This window comes from Equus caballus, chromosome 6 (assembly GCF_041296265.1).
Source record: "Equus caballus isolate H_3958 breed thoroughbred chromosome 6, TB-T2T, whole genome shotgun sequence".
NCBI classification, from domain to species: domain Eukaryota; kingdom Metazoa; phylum Chordata; class Mammalia; order Perissodactyla; family Equidae; genus Equus; species Equus caballus.
The window spans coordinates 71,642,586-71,661,119 of record NC_091689.1 but is presented as its reverse complement, the minus strand read 5'-3'; the positions used below and the strand labels follow the sequence as shown (position 1 = coordinate 71,661,119).

General features: G+C 36.6%; 1 protein-coding gene across 19 annotated transcripts in view; it reads left to right on the top strand.

Annotated features, from left to right (window-relative positions):
* The window catches only part of KIF21A (kinesin family member 21A), a 147,598-nt gene that overhangs the window by 19,374 nt on the left and 109,690 nt on the right, over window positions 1-18,534 (top strand). The window contains exon 1 of one of the 19 annotated variants that reach the window (XM_070270113.1): window positions 7,278-8,219. The exons of the other annotated variants lie outside the window; for them this stretch is intronic. The gene's annotated coding sequence lies outside the window, so the exon portion shown is untranslated. Of the gene's footprint in view, window positions 1-7,277; window positions 8,220-18,534 lie in introns of those variants that run through there. 19 annotated transcript variants of the gene reach the window in all.

Here is an 18,534-nt window from a genome sequence, read left to right as displayed (position 1 = left end):
TGTGTAGGTCTGTACCCAGGATCCGAATTGGCAAACCCTGGCCACTGAACCTAACCACTTGGCCCCAGGGCTGGCCCCCTCAGTCGTACATTATTATTTGTTGGTCACCATATGTATGTTCCCCTTTACCCCTTATGTCCACCCCCAACCCTTTTCCCCTCTGGTGACCACTAACCTGTTCTCTTTGTCCATGTATTTGTTTATCTTCCACATATGAATGAAATCATATGGTGTTTGTCTTTGTCTGGCTTATCTCACTTAACATAATACCCTCAATTTCCATCCATGTTGTTGCAAGTGGGACAATTTTGTCTTTTTTTTTATGGCTGAGTAGTAGTGTAGATGTAGACCACATCTTCTTTATCTATTTATCAGTCAATGGGCACTTGGGTTGCTTCCGTGTCTTGGCTATTGTGAATAATGCTGCCATGGACATACATATGCATAAATCTCTTCAAATTGTTGATTTCAGGTTCTTTGCATAAATTCCCTGTAGTGGAATAGCTAGGTCATATGGTATTTCAATTTTTAATTTTTTGAGAAATTTCCATACAGTGGCCATGCCGGTTTGCTGTCCCACCAGGAGTGGATGAGGGTGCCCCTTCTCCACATCCTCTCCAACATTTGTTGTTTTTTGTCTTGGTGATTATAACCATTGTCACATGTGCAGGGGGATGTCTCATTATAATTTTTTAAAATTCTTTTTCCTTTTTTTGAGGAAGATTAGCCCTGAGCTAACTACTGCCAATCCTTCTCTTTTTGTTGAGGAAGACTGGCCATGAGCTAACATCCATGCCCATCTTCCTCTACTTTATACCTACCTGCTGTGGACGCCTACCACAGCATGGCTTTTTGCCAAGTGGTGCCATGTCCTCTCCTGGGATCTGAACCGACGAACCACGGGCTGCTGAGGAGAATGTGCGAACTTAACTGCTGCATCACCGGGCTGGCCCCTCATTGTAATTTTGATTTGCATTTCCCTGATGATTAGTCATGTTGAACATCTTTTCATATGCCTGTTGGCCATCCATATATCTTCTCTGGAAAAATGTCTTTTCATATCCTCTGCCCATTTTTTTGATCGAGTTGTTTGTTTTTTTGTTGTTGAGTTGTGTGAGTTCTTTATATATTTTGGAGATTAACTCCTTGTTGGAGATATGGTTTGCAAATATTTTCTCCCAGTTAGTGGGTTGTCTTTTTGTTTTGTTCATGGTTTCCTTTGCCTTGCAGAAGCTTTTACTCTGATGAAGTCTCATTTGTTTATTTTTTCTTTTGTTTCCCTTGACAAAGTAGACATGGTATTTGAAAAGATCCGCTAAGACTGATGTCACAGAGTATCCTGTGTATTTTTCTTCTAGGAGTTTTATGGTTTCATGTTTTACCTTCAAGTCTTTAATCCATTTTGAGTTTATTTTTGTGTGTGGCAAAAGATAATAGCCTACTGAAGATAAACTTTTGAGAGGCAACAACATTTACATGGCTGAAGCATGAGGCTGCATGAGGTTACCCATGAAGAGGAAAAAATTTAGTGAAGACTTGTGAGGAAAAAGCCCTGGGACACTCTAAAATTTAGAGGCCAGTAAGAGAAAAAACCCAGACGCTGACACTGGAGAAGAGTAGTTAGTGAGGCTAGAGTGCTGTTCTAGAAGCTGGTCAACTGTTTCAAATGTTGCTGGGAAGTCAAGTAAGATATGAGCAAAAGTTGACCATTGGCTTTGGTAAGAGATAGGATATTGGTGATTCAGATAGGCGCTATTTCAGTGGAATGCTTGATTGAAGTGGATAAAGGAGAGAATGTGAGATGAGGAAGCAGACAATGAAATCAATAATGCTGTTAGAAGATTTTGCTGTGAAGGGGAGCAGGGAAATGAGACCAAGAAGCGTGAGATTAAGGGAGGAGTGTTTTCATGGATGATAATGAGCAGTGCTTATGCTTGATAGGAATGATCCAGAAGAAGGAGAAATTGATGGTGTAACAAAGAGAGGAGATATTTATAGGAGCAAAATCCTTGAGAAGGAGACTTGGGGTGAGATTGGAAAGGGAAAGTGGAGAGAGTGGCCTTAGATAGAAGCAGGGACACTTCTATTTTAATAAGAGAAAAAACAGAATTTGTGGGTATAGATGCATATAGTTTGGATCTGGGAGTATGGAAATGAAGTAGTTCTCTTCTGAATGCTTATAGACAGTGAAGGGGATACTGTGGACTGTAAGTGAGATCAGTGGATGAGCCAGTGGGACAAGGACAACAATGGAGGATGTTGAGGGGTGGTAAGGTTTGACATGGGCTTCAAAGAAGATGGGATCTTTGGAAGAGGAATGAGGAGAGACAGGTTAAAAACTGCCCTAGGGAGCAAGAAGAAAACTCACCTCCAGCCAGTGACTTATATGTGATGCGGAAGAAAAAATAGCCTTACCTGAGGCATTCCAGTAAAAGCCATGTCCTCAGGGGATGGGCAGGTGAGGTTTTAGGTTGAAGGTAGAGGTGAGTTTTCTAATCAAAATAAATGAACTATCACGCTCTCATGTGGCAGAAGCAAATGCTAAACATAAATGTTTAACACTTATTAACTCATATGATCCTGACACTAATCTTATAATATAGTTACTATTATTAATCCCACTTTATGAATGAGGAAATAGACAAGTTAAGCAATTTGCCTGGGGTCACACTGCTGTAAGTGACAGGGCTGGGTTTGAATTCTGGCAAACTTGGCTCCAGCTAGCAGTGGTCCAGGCTTACCCACCCACCTATACTGCTGTTGATGGACTATGGTCTCTAACACATGGTGGAAGTGTTTAGGAAGAAAGTGAGAGATAGATGATGGGGCCAAATTAAAGGCTATGGGGAATAGTATTGAATGAATATTTTTATAGTGAAGAATGATCTGGGAAGTGTGGGCTTCTGATGGTTACTTTGGTGAAGAGGAGTTTGATGAGCTTGTTCTGTATTTTAGACCAAAGAGCGACTTGAGGATCTTAGATGACTGGTTTTGCTGGGGGCTGGTGATGTTTTGCTAACTGAAAGAAAGTGGGTGATGAAAATTTTGAGGTAGCTGGTGACACCACTGAGAGGAGGTAGAAGAGTAATTGGTTATCTATATTCTGTTAGCAGTGGCCTGCAACGTTACTGTCTTGCAGAGAGCTCCTTTGACAGTCTTGGGTGTACATTATATTGGCCAGTTTATCTTTCTGGCCTTGAAATTCAAGCATTGTTGTAGTTCTCATCATCTGATATTATTAAGGCAACTTCTTTTGGCTGCAAGATTTGGAATATCACTAATGACACTAAAAAGGAAATGAAAGAAGTTGATTCTGATTATAATAGTGAGAATTTTTGTATTTTTTTCACAAGGTTACTTGTGGAAATTTTTAGCAGTATATTTTTTTCAGATTATGTAAGTATCATCTGTTCATTTTAGAAAATTTGTAAGAATTTCACCACCCAGATAAATAAAAGTATTTTATTTCTGCCTATTAATTATATTTTATTTTATTTTATTTATTTTTTATTTTTTTATTTTTCCTTTTACTCCCCAAAGCCCCCCAGTACATACTTGTGTATTTTTAGTTGTGGGTCCTTCCAGTTGTGTCATGTGGGCTGCTGCCTCAGCATGGCTTCATGAGCGGTGCCCTGTAGGCACCCAGGATTCCAACCGGTGAAACCCTGGGCCACCGAAGAGGAGGGGGAGAACTTAACCACTTGGCCACGGGGCCGGCCCCTAATTATATTTTAATATAATCTCACATTATTTATGTAATATAACAAACATTGACTCCTATTGCATATACAGTTTTCCATCATGTTTTTTTTCGCTTTACATTTTTTATGTGATGAACTTTTCCCTTGGTCATTAAGTGGTCCTCTCAAATCTAATTCCTAAAGACTGCATAACTAGTTCTTTGAGTGGGCTGAATTTGGTAGCTTACAACTAAGAAACTTTGCTTTATGCTTCAAACAAAATTTGTCAGATTTTTCTCAGCAACCTCTTGAATAGGTCCCATTACTTTCAGGTTATTTTCAGCTGTAAGAAAGGTCTCATTTTCAGGAATTAAAGAGCTGCCCAATCTAAACCAAACACATCCAATTCACTGTTCTCTTTCCATCCAGCTCAGTCCTGACCACAGACTCAATGAGCTACAGTGGGAGTGGGGGACTCCCCTTGCTCCCCTTACTCTGTCCCAGTTTGCTGTTCCTTTTCTCCTTCCACGCTCACTCTGCCTCTTCGTGGTTGTCCAAAGAGGGAGTGGAGAGACATTTAAGGAAGAAGAGCAAAATTTCTTTTTGCTTAGTGTTCTTTCTACATCTTTACTTCGTGCTCCTTGTAGTTCTCTCTTGGCTTTCACTGGCTGGCCATTATGCCCTCAGATTCTTTGTAGAGGCTCCTGAGGGCAGCCTCCTTGCTACAGCTGTAATGCGAGTTGCACTCTCTGCCTGATTTCGTAGGAATGCCCTAGCTCCCTTTCCCTCCTTCTTCTCCTCATATACCTATAGCCTGGAACAGCAAATGTCTGTTTGCTCCGGTGGGAGTCAAGTTTCCTTGGTAGAATTCCTACGAAATGGCTTATTGTCTGGCCACTCGTATTTTTGTCCACCTGTGCAATGAGAAATATCATGTATCTGTGACTTGTCAAACAGCAGAAGTGCAGCTTCCTTGTTCAGTTACTGCCCTCTAACTTGTTTTGTTTGACTTCCTATCTTCAGGCTTTTCCAGATGTTTGTCTGTATACCTGCACTCCAGAGGACACACATCAATCTTCCCAGAGACTCTTTCGCCCCCTCTCCTCTGGGTGGACACTCTGTGATGGGCCTGTCCATTATGAAATAGACATTTTGAGATGGCACACACTGCATTCTGCAGAAGTGAAATGCAACCTCTTATAGCTCTGCAATTTCTATAAGTAAAGAAAATCTTGGACCACCTCCCTACTTGGCTTGCTATAGGAGAGACGTTTTACTTCCCTATACTTTGGAGAAGAAAAGAGAAAACAGTGTTCTCTATACCTAATTCATATAATTCATATCTTCAAAGTATCCCCACCATGAGTCCTTAGTCTTATCTTCTGTAGCCTGAAGATGAGTGACAAGGACTGACAGTTGAAGGGCCAGTTTGGCCACCTCTTGGTAAATGCTGTGAAGATGTGTATAGAAACTTTTCCTTTTTCTTTTCTCTCTCTTTTTCTTTTTTTGTGAGGAAGATCCCTGAGCTAACATCTGTTGCCAAGCCTCCTCTTTTTGCTTGAGGAAGATTGTCCCTGAGCTAACATCTGTGCCAGTCTTCCTCTATTTTATGTGGGCTGCTGCCACAGTTTGGCTTGGCGAGCAGTACTAGGTCTGAACCTGCGAAAACCCCAAGCCGCCGAAGCAGAGCACAGGGGCTCAACCACCATGCACCTGGCCAGCACTAGAAACTTTTCTTGAGACTTGTTAAGATTATGAGACAACAAGAAAAGTTCCATTTTCTTATCTTGTTATAACTGCTAGTATTTTATTATATGAATTAATAGAGTGATTTCTTAGTAAATATTGCTAGTTCATATGGCTCCTTCATAGAGGAACTCCAATCAACTCCCAAGGGAGTGGGAAAAACAGAACTGTTTAAACTATGGGAATGAAAGTTAGAAGACCTGGGACTCAGCCCTGCTTCCCCTAGTAACTAGATGAGTCACATTAGAACTCATTAGACTAGAGAAACTCTAATCTAGAGTTTAGATTAGACTCTAATCTAGATTAAAACTCACAGATTAGAAAAAATCACGTATTTTCTCTGGGCCTCATCTTTAAAATGAGAGAAGTAGACTAAAGGATCTCCTCCAATAGTCCTTCTGACTCTAAAATTGGTGAATCGGTTTCCAAGGCATTCCTACTATTAGTATTACACCACTCTAGGAACTTGTTGACAGATTATCCATGGAAGTGGATAATCAGAATAGAGCCAGAACTGTACTGTTCCATTCTGTTCTGTGCCATGGCATGCTGTGCCATTCCATACGATTCCATGCCATGCCATTCCTTTCCATTCATTTATTTTTTCATCAATTCATTTATTTAACAATTACTACTCTATTTACTCATGTGAATCCAGTCATTGCACCAATTTCACATACAAAGTAGATAATCTACCTTTTTCTCTAAAGAAAGGGGAAAATAACCACAGTTTGAGAAACTTTAGTTGAGCAAATAGCAAATAAAGTAATAAATGGAGATTCTGACTATAGTTCCTATAGTTGCTTAACAAATATTAAGGGTAATTAAGCCAGTTGAACATATCCTGGGGGCTCCACTAATTGTGCCATATTATTGCTAAATTCTTAGTGATGTGTAGGTACTTTTAGGGCTTTATTAATAAAACATAAACATATAACATCTTTATCCTTACAGACATTTAGCAACTTGCTCTTGTTGCAAAATCACCCTTTCCTCTTACTGATTAATGGCTAATTCTCACTGTTACTACTGTATTGTGTTCACTACTCATTGAGGAACACTCTGAATTAAATGCCTTCTGTTCGTAATTTCTGTTGCTTCTGTAGTTTTCCAGTATTTCCCAAACACCCTGATGTTTATGAGTTCAGATGAGGTATCATAATAAGATATTAGGATCAGCAATGAACTCATGGAATACTCCAGGAAACTCTATATTGTTTTCATATATCAGATATCCAAGTTAAGAGAAGCATTTGCGTTGTTGGAATAGACTGATGAACAGTATGTGCTATGTTTTTCGTCACTCAACATGCCACTTCGTATATGTGGGTCATTCCTACTGAATTATTGACTAGGTGGGTCTCAAAACTGTTGCTAATCATCTTTGTCCAAATATACATTAGACTGTACAAAACCAATGTTTTTTGGATACTTTGTTGCCTAGAGCTACCCTTTGCTCATTTAAATGGCAGAATTAGACCTTGTTCAGAAGAAGGACCAAACTGGATTCCCACCGTTGTAGCTGAGGTGGTAGAGCCGTTGCATTCCATATTCATGTATAGATGTGTTGTTGTTACTATTTCTTCTCTCTACACCATTTTTTTCCATTTCCTTTGCCACCACCCTAGTTCAGGTTTTAAATTATTTAATGCGTGGACAATTACAATAGTGTGTTAATTAATGATGTGGACCAGTATGATATGACCATTCCAAAGACCAAAGCTTCCTTCCAAGATGATCTGACCATCAAATCTGGAGTCATTCAGGATTGTTTTGTTGGCTGTAGTCTTTCCAGAACTCAACAGGTGACAAGATGAAGGAAGCAATACCTTTTCCTTGTCTACTACATTTTCAAAGTGTTGCAAAGAAGCCTCATAGCACTTTTCCCTTACGAGTTAAAAAACAGCTAGCTGATACATTTTTCATTCTTTGTCTGTTTTGTAATATAACATATAGAGAGCAAAATTTACTGAAATCTGAAAAGCTGCAATTGCCAGTATTGTTGATATTGGAACGTGTACTGATGATTGAACAAAATTGTATCCACTTGAGAATTTTATGCCATCTTCACATAGTTTTAGTATCATTAGATGTTATAAACATGCTTAGTATTTTTTCCGCAATTTAATACTGTAATATTTTTTCATCATTCTCCCTCTTAACACTATGTCTTCTGATACTTATGTTTTAAAAATTTTTTATAAATCATTATAATCCCAATAAAATTACTTGAAAAAAAATTTCTCTCTTTTTCACCTACCCCTAGTTTTGCCAAATCCTGTAGCTGCGTTCTTATTAATGTCTTTTATACGAATCTTCCTCGACTTATGAATGGGGTTACGTCCCGAAAAACCCATCAGTAAGTTGAAAATACCGTAATTTGAAAATGTATTTAATACACTTAACCTACTGAACATCATAACTTACCATAGCCAACCTTAAACATGCTTAGAAAACTTAGGTTAGCCTCCAGTTGGGCAAAATCATCTAACACAAATCCTACTTTATAATAAAAGTGTGTGTTGAATAAAATGCATGTTGAATATCTCATGTAATTTATTGCATACTGTACTGAAAATGAAAAATAGGATGGTTGTATGGGTACAGAATGGATGTAAGTGTATCACGTGTTTACTCTTGTGATCATGTGGCTGACTGAGAGCTGTGGCTCACTGCTGCTGACCAGCATCATGAGAGAGTATCACCACGTATCACTAGCCCGGGAAAAGATCAAAATTCAAAGTCCAATTTCTACAGGACAACGCTTGTGCAGCGCCATAAACTGGAACAATCGTAAGTTAGACCATCATTAAGTTGGGGACCATCTGTATTGTAATTTTCCCATTGCCTCGCCCCTAGTAATTCACATTGCCTCATTTTAGTTCTAGTCTTGACTGTTTAATGACTGACCTTTTGCTATTGTATCTTCACTAATGATAGCAATAATTAACATTTGTGTGGCTCCTTGCAGATTAGAGACTGAATCTTCATGTTTTCTTATGTAAGCCTTCAAATCAGCTTGTTATTCCTGTTTTAAAGAGGAGGAAACACAGACTCTGAAAGTATCAGAGAATAATAAGGATAAGAGTAGGGACTAGAACCAGTCCCTTCCAATCACACAATGTTTCTATTATGCCCTCTGCCGTATCTTATGTCCCCGTGCAATCTCCCTATTTTATTGCTCTCACGTTATTCTTTCATAAAGCATTGCTTTGAACACATCTTTACCTACTGATCTCTTTGACTTCTTGCCCCTGTATATCTCTACCCTTTGAAGTTAGGCTACTTAACACTTGCAGGTTATCATTACCCCAGACTCTAGGACAGATCCTGTTCTTCAACTCAGGGCCATCCTGAGCTCTAGTGGCTCAGGTCAGTTCTGTCTTTTTTAATTTTTTCATTTCTAATACTTAGTACAGGCATAAACTTTTTTTGCTGAATGAATTAAACCTTTATTATTAGTCCTTCAATAGCTTGATTCTAGGAACTGAACTTTTGGCCCTGCCACTATTCCAGTAATTTGTACTCTGTCTTGTTGCTCCATGTGTCTTAGTTACTGTCTTTGTTTACTGCTTAGTTCATCGTTAAACTTTCCCTTGAACTAACATCAACAACAAAAACAACACTTGTATTCACAGAATGGTTAGCACAGACCCTTGTATATTGTAAGCAGTCTTCTTTGTTTTATTCATAACTGGATTGCTGGAATCTAGAACAGTGATTAATTCAGAAGAGACCTTCAATAAATATTTGTTGATTGACTCTATACATTTTGGTTATAAGATAAATCTTTGTTATTGAGTCTCTGATACCTGCCAACATACTCTCAGTGGTGCTGACTATATCTGCTTAGACTTCTGCCTGCTGCTTGACCTCACATTCCTGATGACAGTCTGCCTCCTACGAGGTCTGCCTATTCTCACCTGCCTCCATGTACCGATTTCTTCCTATTATATGGTGCTGTTGACACTCTCTGATTGTCAAGACCCCATGGATCTATCTGGTCTTTAGATCACATGTTTAGCTGGATCACATGTTTCCCAAGCCTGTGTAGAATTCTTTAAGAGCTGTTTAAAGCATTTTAATTGTTTTTAAAAAATGATTTCTGACTATGTTTGTCGTACATAGTTGTCAACCAAATATCAGCTAGATCTTTTGACAATAAAGTACCAGAGACAGTGATGTAATAGCAGTTAATGGTCTCATAGTGATCGTTTTTGGTCTGCTTTCTGCACAGCTGCACTTCTGTCATTGAATAAACTGTGGAGGAAGAGAGAGTAAAAAGGACAACTGGGTGAAACATCGTCTTATATAACTTTCCTAGCAATGTGAAGAATAATTATGTCTAAATCTTCAAGTGAAATGTATTAAGTATATAGAATGTTTCTGCTAATATGTAAAGAAGAAAATATTGTCAAGTGTCCATGATTATATTCTGAAGCAAGTTGAGCCATCCAAACCATGACCCCAAAGTGATGCCAAGTTTTAAGATGGTACAAAATTATAATCTTAGAAATTTAGTCGATTTGTTATAGATACCATGTTTTAAGTGGCATGTAGAGACTTATTTAAACTAGAGTACATCTGAATCCTGTGTGAACTCAAAGCATATAGTAGGCTCGTGCCCATTTTGTAGGTGTTAATGCAACACTTTTATTAGCTTCAACAAATAGGTTTATTATTTTTGTTTTATGGCCTTTCGTTGATCTCATCTGTCAGAACTGATGAGATCAGTTACATCTTCCTATGGGAAAATAATTTTATGAGATATTTGCATTTTGTTATAGCTTAATTCTGTATGTCACATTTAGTGGTTTTATTTATCATTATGGCAAAAAAAAAAAGGAGATGGCCCGAATACATTTTTATATCCTATGCTATGTATGATAATTGTAGTTCCTATTTCACTACCAGTTTTGAAGTAATTTGAATCAGTGATTCCTTGTAGAACTTCCAAATTATTGTCCGTCCAAACTGATTTTGTTCTCTTACCACAAAGCAGTGAGGCATGACAGTAGGTATCTGAACACGGTTTCTTCTTGTTCCTGAGGAAGCGCGTTCAAGCTTTCTGCCTGGTCAAGGGACTCAAGGATTAGATGTTGATGTTTTGTTTAAGTGGAATAGCGTTGAATAGGTAGGAACAAGAGGGAAGAATTGACCAATTGTTTCCAAAATAGGAGTAAGAAACTGGGCATGCAATAGAAGCTACTAATTTATCTGTTTAAACTAGAAACAAAGATTTTTAGATACTACAGTGTCAAGATAATGAAATTTTACTTATTCTTCTTAGTCCCTTCTCAGGTGCCATATTAATTTTTCTTAAAGAAGTTTAGATAGGTCAAGATTGAAGTTTGGCCTGAAAAAATAAAGGAGCCATTCCTAAAAGGTTTGCCATATAAATGGTCTCAGAACAAACAAAAGAATATGCTGTGCAAGTGCTTTCAAATTCAAATTTCAGAATCATTATATAGGTCCTCCAAAATGACAGAAAGGTGAATTAATGTTTGGTTGTTTTAAATGAGATATTTTTCATTTTGTAAATGTATGAGGGTTTTTCAACACTCTGGTAAACTATATACCATTTATTAAAATCCAGAGGTAGTTTTAGGGTAGCATTTTAAAGCAAAATCAAACATCATACACTTGTGGGCTTGAAGTGGGAGTGAGGCAGTTTAGAGGAAGTAGGTATTTGTAAAGTGGTGTGTGAGTTACTGCTCTAATTATGGCAGATGCACTAGTTAAAATAGATATATTTCCAATTAATCCTCAACAATTTCTCTTCATCCAATTGATAGTCAACTAGGCTTTCTTTTCCTTTGCATCATGATTTTCTTTTTCATCATGGGTCATTATTCTTAGTGACTAGTCAAACATTTAAATATCTTCTGCAGAATGTCTAGACAATAGGCAGGAGAAACATAAACCTTTTTTTTTTTTAATAGGCATGTTGCAGCATGCGCAGATTTTAGATGTGTCTACCAACATGTCATTAATTATTTTCCTCCCTGAAAATGTTTTTTCTTCTGACTGTAAATTTGTTGTGTGCTTTTTGGATATTAAAAATGTAACAGCTAGCATATTATATTTTTAGATCAATTTGAATAGTATTTATTGAATTACTTCTATGTATAATTTATTGTGATGGATTAAAAAGAAGCACTATAAGGCATAGCATTTTAAACTTCAATATGCATTCCAGTCACTTGAGGATCATGTTAAAATGCAGATTTTAGTTTAATAGGTCTGGGCTGGGGCCTGAGATTCCGTGTTTCTAAGAAGCTCCCCAGTTGAGGGTCATGTTGCTGGTCCATGAGTAGCAAGTCTATAAGGTGTAGATTATATAATTAAATAGCTGACATTCTTCAAGAATTAGTATTTACACATGTGAGATATTTAGATAATACTTCAAGGTAAGACGTGATTGAGAGCTAAAAGAAGTGTGGACAATATGTGGTCTAAAAGTTGAGGAGAAGTTGAGATCATGAGGGACTGCTTCATGGGAAAGGCCAGGTTTAAGCTTGGCCTTAAAGGGAGGCAGGAATTGGTGGAAAGGCAAAAGGAAAGGCTTTACAGAGAAGAGGAGCAGTGGTCAGACAAAGATGAGTCTGAATGAGGGCACTGACTTTTCCGAGCAGGGAGAAGCATTCTCTCTTTTTCTCCCTCTCCCAAGGTATGAGAATTTTGGAGGGGAGGAGGGTGAGAGGTGAGCTCTGTGATTTGCTTCATTTTCCAGTGTATAGGAGTTTTACAGTTATTTGTGGTGTTTATTTCTAGTTTAATTCCACTGTGGCTAGAGAATATACTTAGTATGATTTCAGTTCTCTAAAATTTGTAGAGACTTACTTTATGGCCCAGCCTATGGTCTATTTTGGTAAATGTTACATGTGCACTTAAAGAATGTGTATTCTACGGTGGTTGTATGGTCAAGATAGTTAATAGTATTGCTTAAATCTTCCATATCTCTACCGATATTTAAAAATCTGCTTGTTTTATTAGTTATGAAGAGATGTGAGTTAACATTCTTCAACTATGATAATAAATGTATTGATTTTTCCTTTTGTTCTATCAATTTTTTCTTTTTATGTTTGAAGCTGTATTTTTGGGAAGAGATATTCAGGATTTTTATATTTTCTCTTTTTATTGATCCTTGTATTAGTTTTCTACTGCTGCTGTAACAAGTTCCCACAAACTTAGTGGCTTAAAACAACTCAGATTTATTACCTTACTCTTCTGGAGGTCAGAAGTCCAAAATAGGTTTCACTGGGCTGAAACTAAGGTGCTCCCAAGGCTTTAGGAGAGGGTCCCTTTCCTTGTGTTTTCTAGCTTCTATTGCTATAGTCCTTGTATTCCTTGGCTCATGGCCCTTCCTCCATCTTCAAAGCCAGCAGAGTAGCATCTTTAATCTCTGTTTTCATCTTCACGTTACATTTTCTCTTATGAGGACTCTTGAGATTAGATTAGGCCTCCCTGATCCTAATGCGGGATACCTGATACCAGATGATGCTCCATCTCACGATCCCTAACTTAGTCACATCTGCAAAATCCCTTTTGCCATATAAGGTAACATTTTCACAAGTTCCAGGGGTTAGGACATGAACATATTGGGACTGGCATTATTCTGTCTGTCACAATCCTGTTATCATTATGAAATATTCCTCTGTATCTTTAGTAATATTGCTTACCATAAAACTCAACTTTATTTGCTTAGGGTTCATTGAGTTTCTTAAATCTCCAAGCTTATGTCTTTTATCAGTTTTGAAAGTTTCTTGGTCATTATCTTTTCAAATATTGCTTCTAACTCATTTCCTTGCTCTTCTCCTGGGACTCCAATTATACGTATGTTATGTGTTGAGAGTGTCACACATCTCCCCTATGCTCTCTTCTCTTCTTGTTATTTTTTCTTTCTGTACTTCAAATTGGATATTTTCTATTGATCTGTTTTTAAGCCAAACATGTCTTTTTTTGTCCAAGCTACTGTTTAATCTATTCAATTAGTTCTTGATTTCAGATATTGTATTTTTCAGTTCTAGAATATCCATCTATTTTTTCTAGATTCAAATTGTCTCTTGAAATTCTCTTTTCATTCATTTTGTTGATCTTTTCTTTAATATATTTGTAATAGTTATTTTATAGTTCTCACTAGCTAACTCCAACTTTTTGATCATCTGTGGGTTTGTTTCCATTATCTGTTTTTTCCCTCTTCATTATTAGTCACATTTTCCTTCTTCTGTTACATGTGTCTTGACCTTATTGACTTTATGCCAGATATAATATGTAAAAGACCAATAGAGGGGGATTTTTGTTTGTTTTTTGGAATGAGGCTTGGGTTAAGAGAGATGGAGAATCACTGTGAATTGTATAGGGAACATATGGACATTGGCTTTTTGCTTGTGAAGGAACTGGGAATCATATTTGTTAAAATGATTGGTAGAGTAGATCCAAATTGTGTGGTTTTCTCTAGAACTTGCTGAGAGTGGGTAAGCTGTGTGACCTTCAGCAAGTTACTTCCTCTCAGTATCTTGGTTTCCTCTTTAAATGAGATAATTACAGTACCTATCCCACAGAGTTATTGTGAAGATTAAGTGACTATGTCTGGCAGCATAGTAGGTGTTCAATATGTGGCCATTATTTATTTGAAGACTGAGAATAGGCTATAGAATTTGGTTACATGGTAGCCATTAGTGTCTTTGTCAAGTGCGTTTTCAGAGATTTGTGGTGACAAACCTGAGTGGAGGAGGTTGAGGAGAGAATGAGGAATTAGAGACAGCAGGCACAGTCCACTGTTTTGAGATTGCTATAATGGGAGTTAGAAAATGTGGTAGCTAGAGGGGGACATGAGGTTAAGTGATAGATTCTAGACACGATAATAATTATAATTTAATAAACTTCTCAGCAACTATATAAAGTAGGTATTATTTTTACCCCTCTTGTAAAAATGAGGAATCTGAGGCATGAAAAGAGGAATGCAATTGTAAAACATTTGTACACTGAGAATGACCTAGTAGAGAGGGAAGAATGCAGGAGCTGAAGGGGTAATTCCAGGAATAAAGTTTTCAAGTTGGTCAGAAATGAGGGAATGTAGCCTGCAAGTGAAGAGTTTGACCTTTGATAGGAACAGGGATGTGCATTCATTTTAACAGTATTGGAAGCAAAGTAGATGAGTAGACTTGGGAGTGGGAAGATAAAGTTTTATTCTGATAGCTTGTCCTTTCTCATTGAAGTAAAAACGTGGGGATTAGCTGGGAGTGGGTTTGGACGTGTTGGAGGAGAAGCAGTGAAATAGTTATTTTGAAGAGTGAGCGAGTCAATTAACTTGGGATATGGATGAGCCTTTTGGTAGTGCTGAGGGCTCATTTCAAGATTGTGATCATAAGTTTAAAGTGAGGATTGTGGAGGCAGGAGAGCAAAGGGAGTTAGGGAGCTCATCATCTTTGAGAAGGAATGAAAGATGAATTAACATGGTGAAGCCAAGAAAGGAATAAAACAGTCTTTTCCCTTGAAAAGCTTCAAGTCTTGCTGCCAAGTTAAGTGATACACACCTAAAAGGATACATAAGTAAGCAAATGATAAATACCAAACGGATCACCTATACCCCAAGCTTTGTCCCTTCAAAGGAGCAAGCGAACACTTTGGGAAACATGGGTGGTTTTTGTGGGAGGTGAGCAGTGACTGGGTATTAAATTGTATGTAGAGGCCAAAAGGATAATCATTTAGCATCTCTTTGGCTTCTTTACTGTGCTTTTTAAATCCAGAGTCTTTGAGTTCCTTATCTGTTGATTCTACTTCCTGTGTAGTTGAGTGGATAGAGACACTGATTTGTCTGTTTCCCTCTGAAGATAATACAACATTGCAGTTTTCCTTAAATGAGGTATAATCACACTGTGATGACCTTGAATTGTGTTCATTTTCATTTTATGTACCAGAGATATTGCTTAAGTTTGTTGAAACTTGGAAATATTACTTTGTAGGTTTTTTTTTTTTCTTTTTGGAGAGGGAGGTGCTGTTAGGGAGTAAAGTTTTTTGTTTTGTTTTTCTTTACAGGCTATGTTCTGTAACTTCACATTTCTGTTAGAATTTACAGAAGTGTTTTTGGAGTATTCTAAGCTTTCTATGACTTGAATATGAAGAATGGCTAGGAAAGAAATATGTAAAAACATGCTTTGCATATGAGCTAAAGGGGAGATTTTTTTTGTATACAAAACAAAATGTTAGTCACATAATTGATATAATGATGGGTTTATAACTATTTTACCCACTAGTGAGTGAATTTTTTATTTTTCTTAGTGCATATTTTTTTCTTATGGCCTAGTTAAGAATGACCAACTCTGTGTTTTCAGTCATTTCAGTGAACAGGCGGCCTTCTGTTTTAAACAGAGAAACGTCTGTTAGTAAGAAACATGCAACAATAATGTGGGGCTTTTCTTAGTAGTTTGTTTTGGAACTTTATATACACTTTTATAAAGCAGCTGCAAGGAAAAGTGTGTGTAGGTTTTTGTTTCTTAAATGTTAATATAAGGAATATTTAAAGAACTGTATAAAGCTTTTCAACAGTGCTTTATTTGACTGTTACTATTTAAATTTTTTCTGCATTTCAGTTTTATTACATGGCTACAGTTTTCCATAAGATACTAGATATTTTTATTACATAAACAAATATATTTTTTATATAGAAATTCTTAAAAATGTTGCAATTATTTTGGTAAAGATACATTCTTTGGACAGTAAATTCTGTATATTTTTCTAATTAATATTTTACTTTTTAAAATAGCATTTAACATTAAAGACAACTTAAAAAGTAAATTCTCAGTTATAATTTTATTACATAAATAGCTTTAAATCCTCCATTATGTATTTTAATGACATCCGCTATTTATTTTTTTAATTTGAAAATAAAAAGTCCCTAGAAAAATTTAGTTTACATAGGCAGAATTTGTTCAACCCTGTGCATTTGCAATTTGTGTTGGCTCAGTAAGGAATGTATAATATTTGGAATAGTATGGATATTGCTGAAAATATATAGGTATGACTATTTATATCATGAAACATGATGGTTATTACATTGCAAGAAGTAGGTGGCATTTATTTATACTAAATTGTGTTAACTCAAGGGAAAGGAGAAATTTTACATTAATGGCCTAAAAAGCGTATTGCATATTTCCCAACTGCTTTTCAATGTGTTTTTTAGTTATGAAAAAGAATAACAACTCAGATTTATTTTTAGCCCTACATAAGGTTGTGGAACTAATACCTAGAATGTGTTATCCTTTCTTAATTAAAAAATATTTTCAAAGGAGCTGGAAAGAGCAGTAATTATTCTACGTAATGTTTTTTTTTTCTAATAAAGATGCCATTTTTTTCCAATCTTATTTGCTAGTAAGGTCAGAAGGATAAGGTGATCCTTCGCCATAGGTTAGTGGCCCTTACATTTTAATATGTGTAAGAATCTCCTGGGTGCTTGATAAATTTGTGGATTCCCAAACCCAGCCCTCTAGAGATTTAGATTTTCAAGTCAGTATGTTTCACAGGCTCCTTGATGATTAAGATATATCTGGTCCTTTGAGAAACTTTGTCCAGGTGGTGGTTCTTCAACATTAACTCAATTCTCATTGATATTAATTCAACGTTAATTTCAACGTTAACTCAATTTTCATTAAATCTTTAACATTTGTCTCAAAAGGAGTTAGACTTTGCTGTCAAGCCTGGGATGTTTTAAAAACTTACATGAAAATGTTTTGGCTATTTTAATAGCTTTGGAAGTTAAAATAAGTTCTCATGTTGTACATTTGTATAGAGTTCTACAATTTAATAGACACTGTTACATCTTTTGCCATTTTATCTTCATAACAAGCCTGTGAAGTAGGTAAAAAAGGTATTATTAACTTCACTTATGCATTGCGAAACAGGCTAATGAAAGTTAGTGACCAGCCCTAGGCCACGTAGCTAATAAGCAACTGAGCTTGACTAGAATGTAAGTCTTGACTCCTACACCAGTACTCTTTCCATGATATCTACCATAGAAGCTATCTAAAATTGAAGAGTTAAAAAAAAGAAAGTATGTGTGTTTATACACACTTATGTGGTGTATGCATATTGCGCTTATATGTCTATATATATATATATATACACGTATACATCATCAGACGTGGTTAAAGTTTTCTAATTAGAAAAGTTAGCATGTTGATTAGATTTTAACATATTTTTAGATAGTAAATGTACTTTATCTTATGAATTCTAGACTGTGAACTGTGTAAGGGCTTGGATTGTATGTTATGTATCTTTGCATTCTAATTGTCTAGCTTACTCTTTTGCACAGAGTACCCAGGTGTTCAACAAGTGGTTGATGAGTGAACGAATGGATAAATGAATGACCATTAGGCTTTTGTGTCAAGAGGGAGTATTTGAAGGTTTTTGATGTGTATTCTTGTCTTAAAATGGGAAAGGATTATTATGGGCTCTTGATTTTTAAATGGGGGTGGCATACATTCTTGAATCATCAATATATATTTTGTGCCATTTCTCACAAGCAGATGCCAAACGGTGCTTCATGAAGAAGCACAACAATCATATGATGGTAGTATTTTTTTTAATGCATTGTAGAATATTTTATAGTTTTTAGGTCATATATGCACTTTCCCCCCCCAGTAATATGATGTATGTTACCCGAGTAGGGCTAGTTCTCAGTCGAGGTGAAAGAGGTTCCTTTTACTTTAGAAATCTCTCAGAATCCCTTAGAGAACATCTGAAGAAAATGTTTCTAAACCTGACAGATCTTTAAACTACCATTATGTTTCTCCTTGCCTTTTTTTCTAGAGAGAAGTTGACCTACCTCCTGCTCTATGCAAGTAGTTTTGGTAGTTCAGAGAGATTTCCAGTATTCCGTTATGTGTCTGATAGGGATCCTTTTGTGTTATATAAAATAAAATGTCTTTAGTGTCTCTTTCTAGTATGAAATCCCCTAAAAAAGCGCAGTTACCTTTCTTTTTCTAGAACCAAATTATTCCTTATGCCAATTATTTAGCGTCTGAATACACAGTCGTGTGCTGCTAGTTTTGTTTCATTTTGTCTTATTAATATATATGATCTTTTGTTTAGAGGAGTAGTAGGAAGA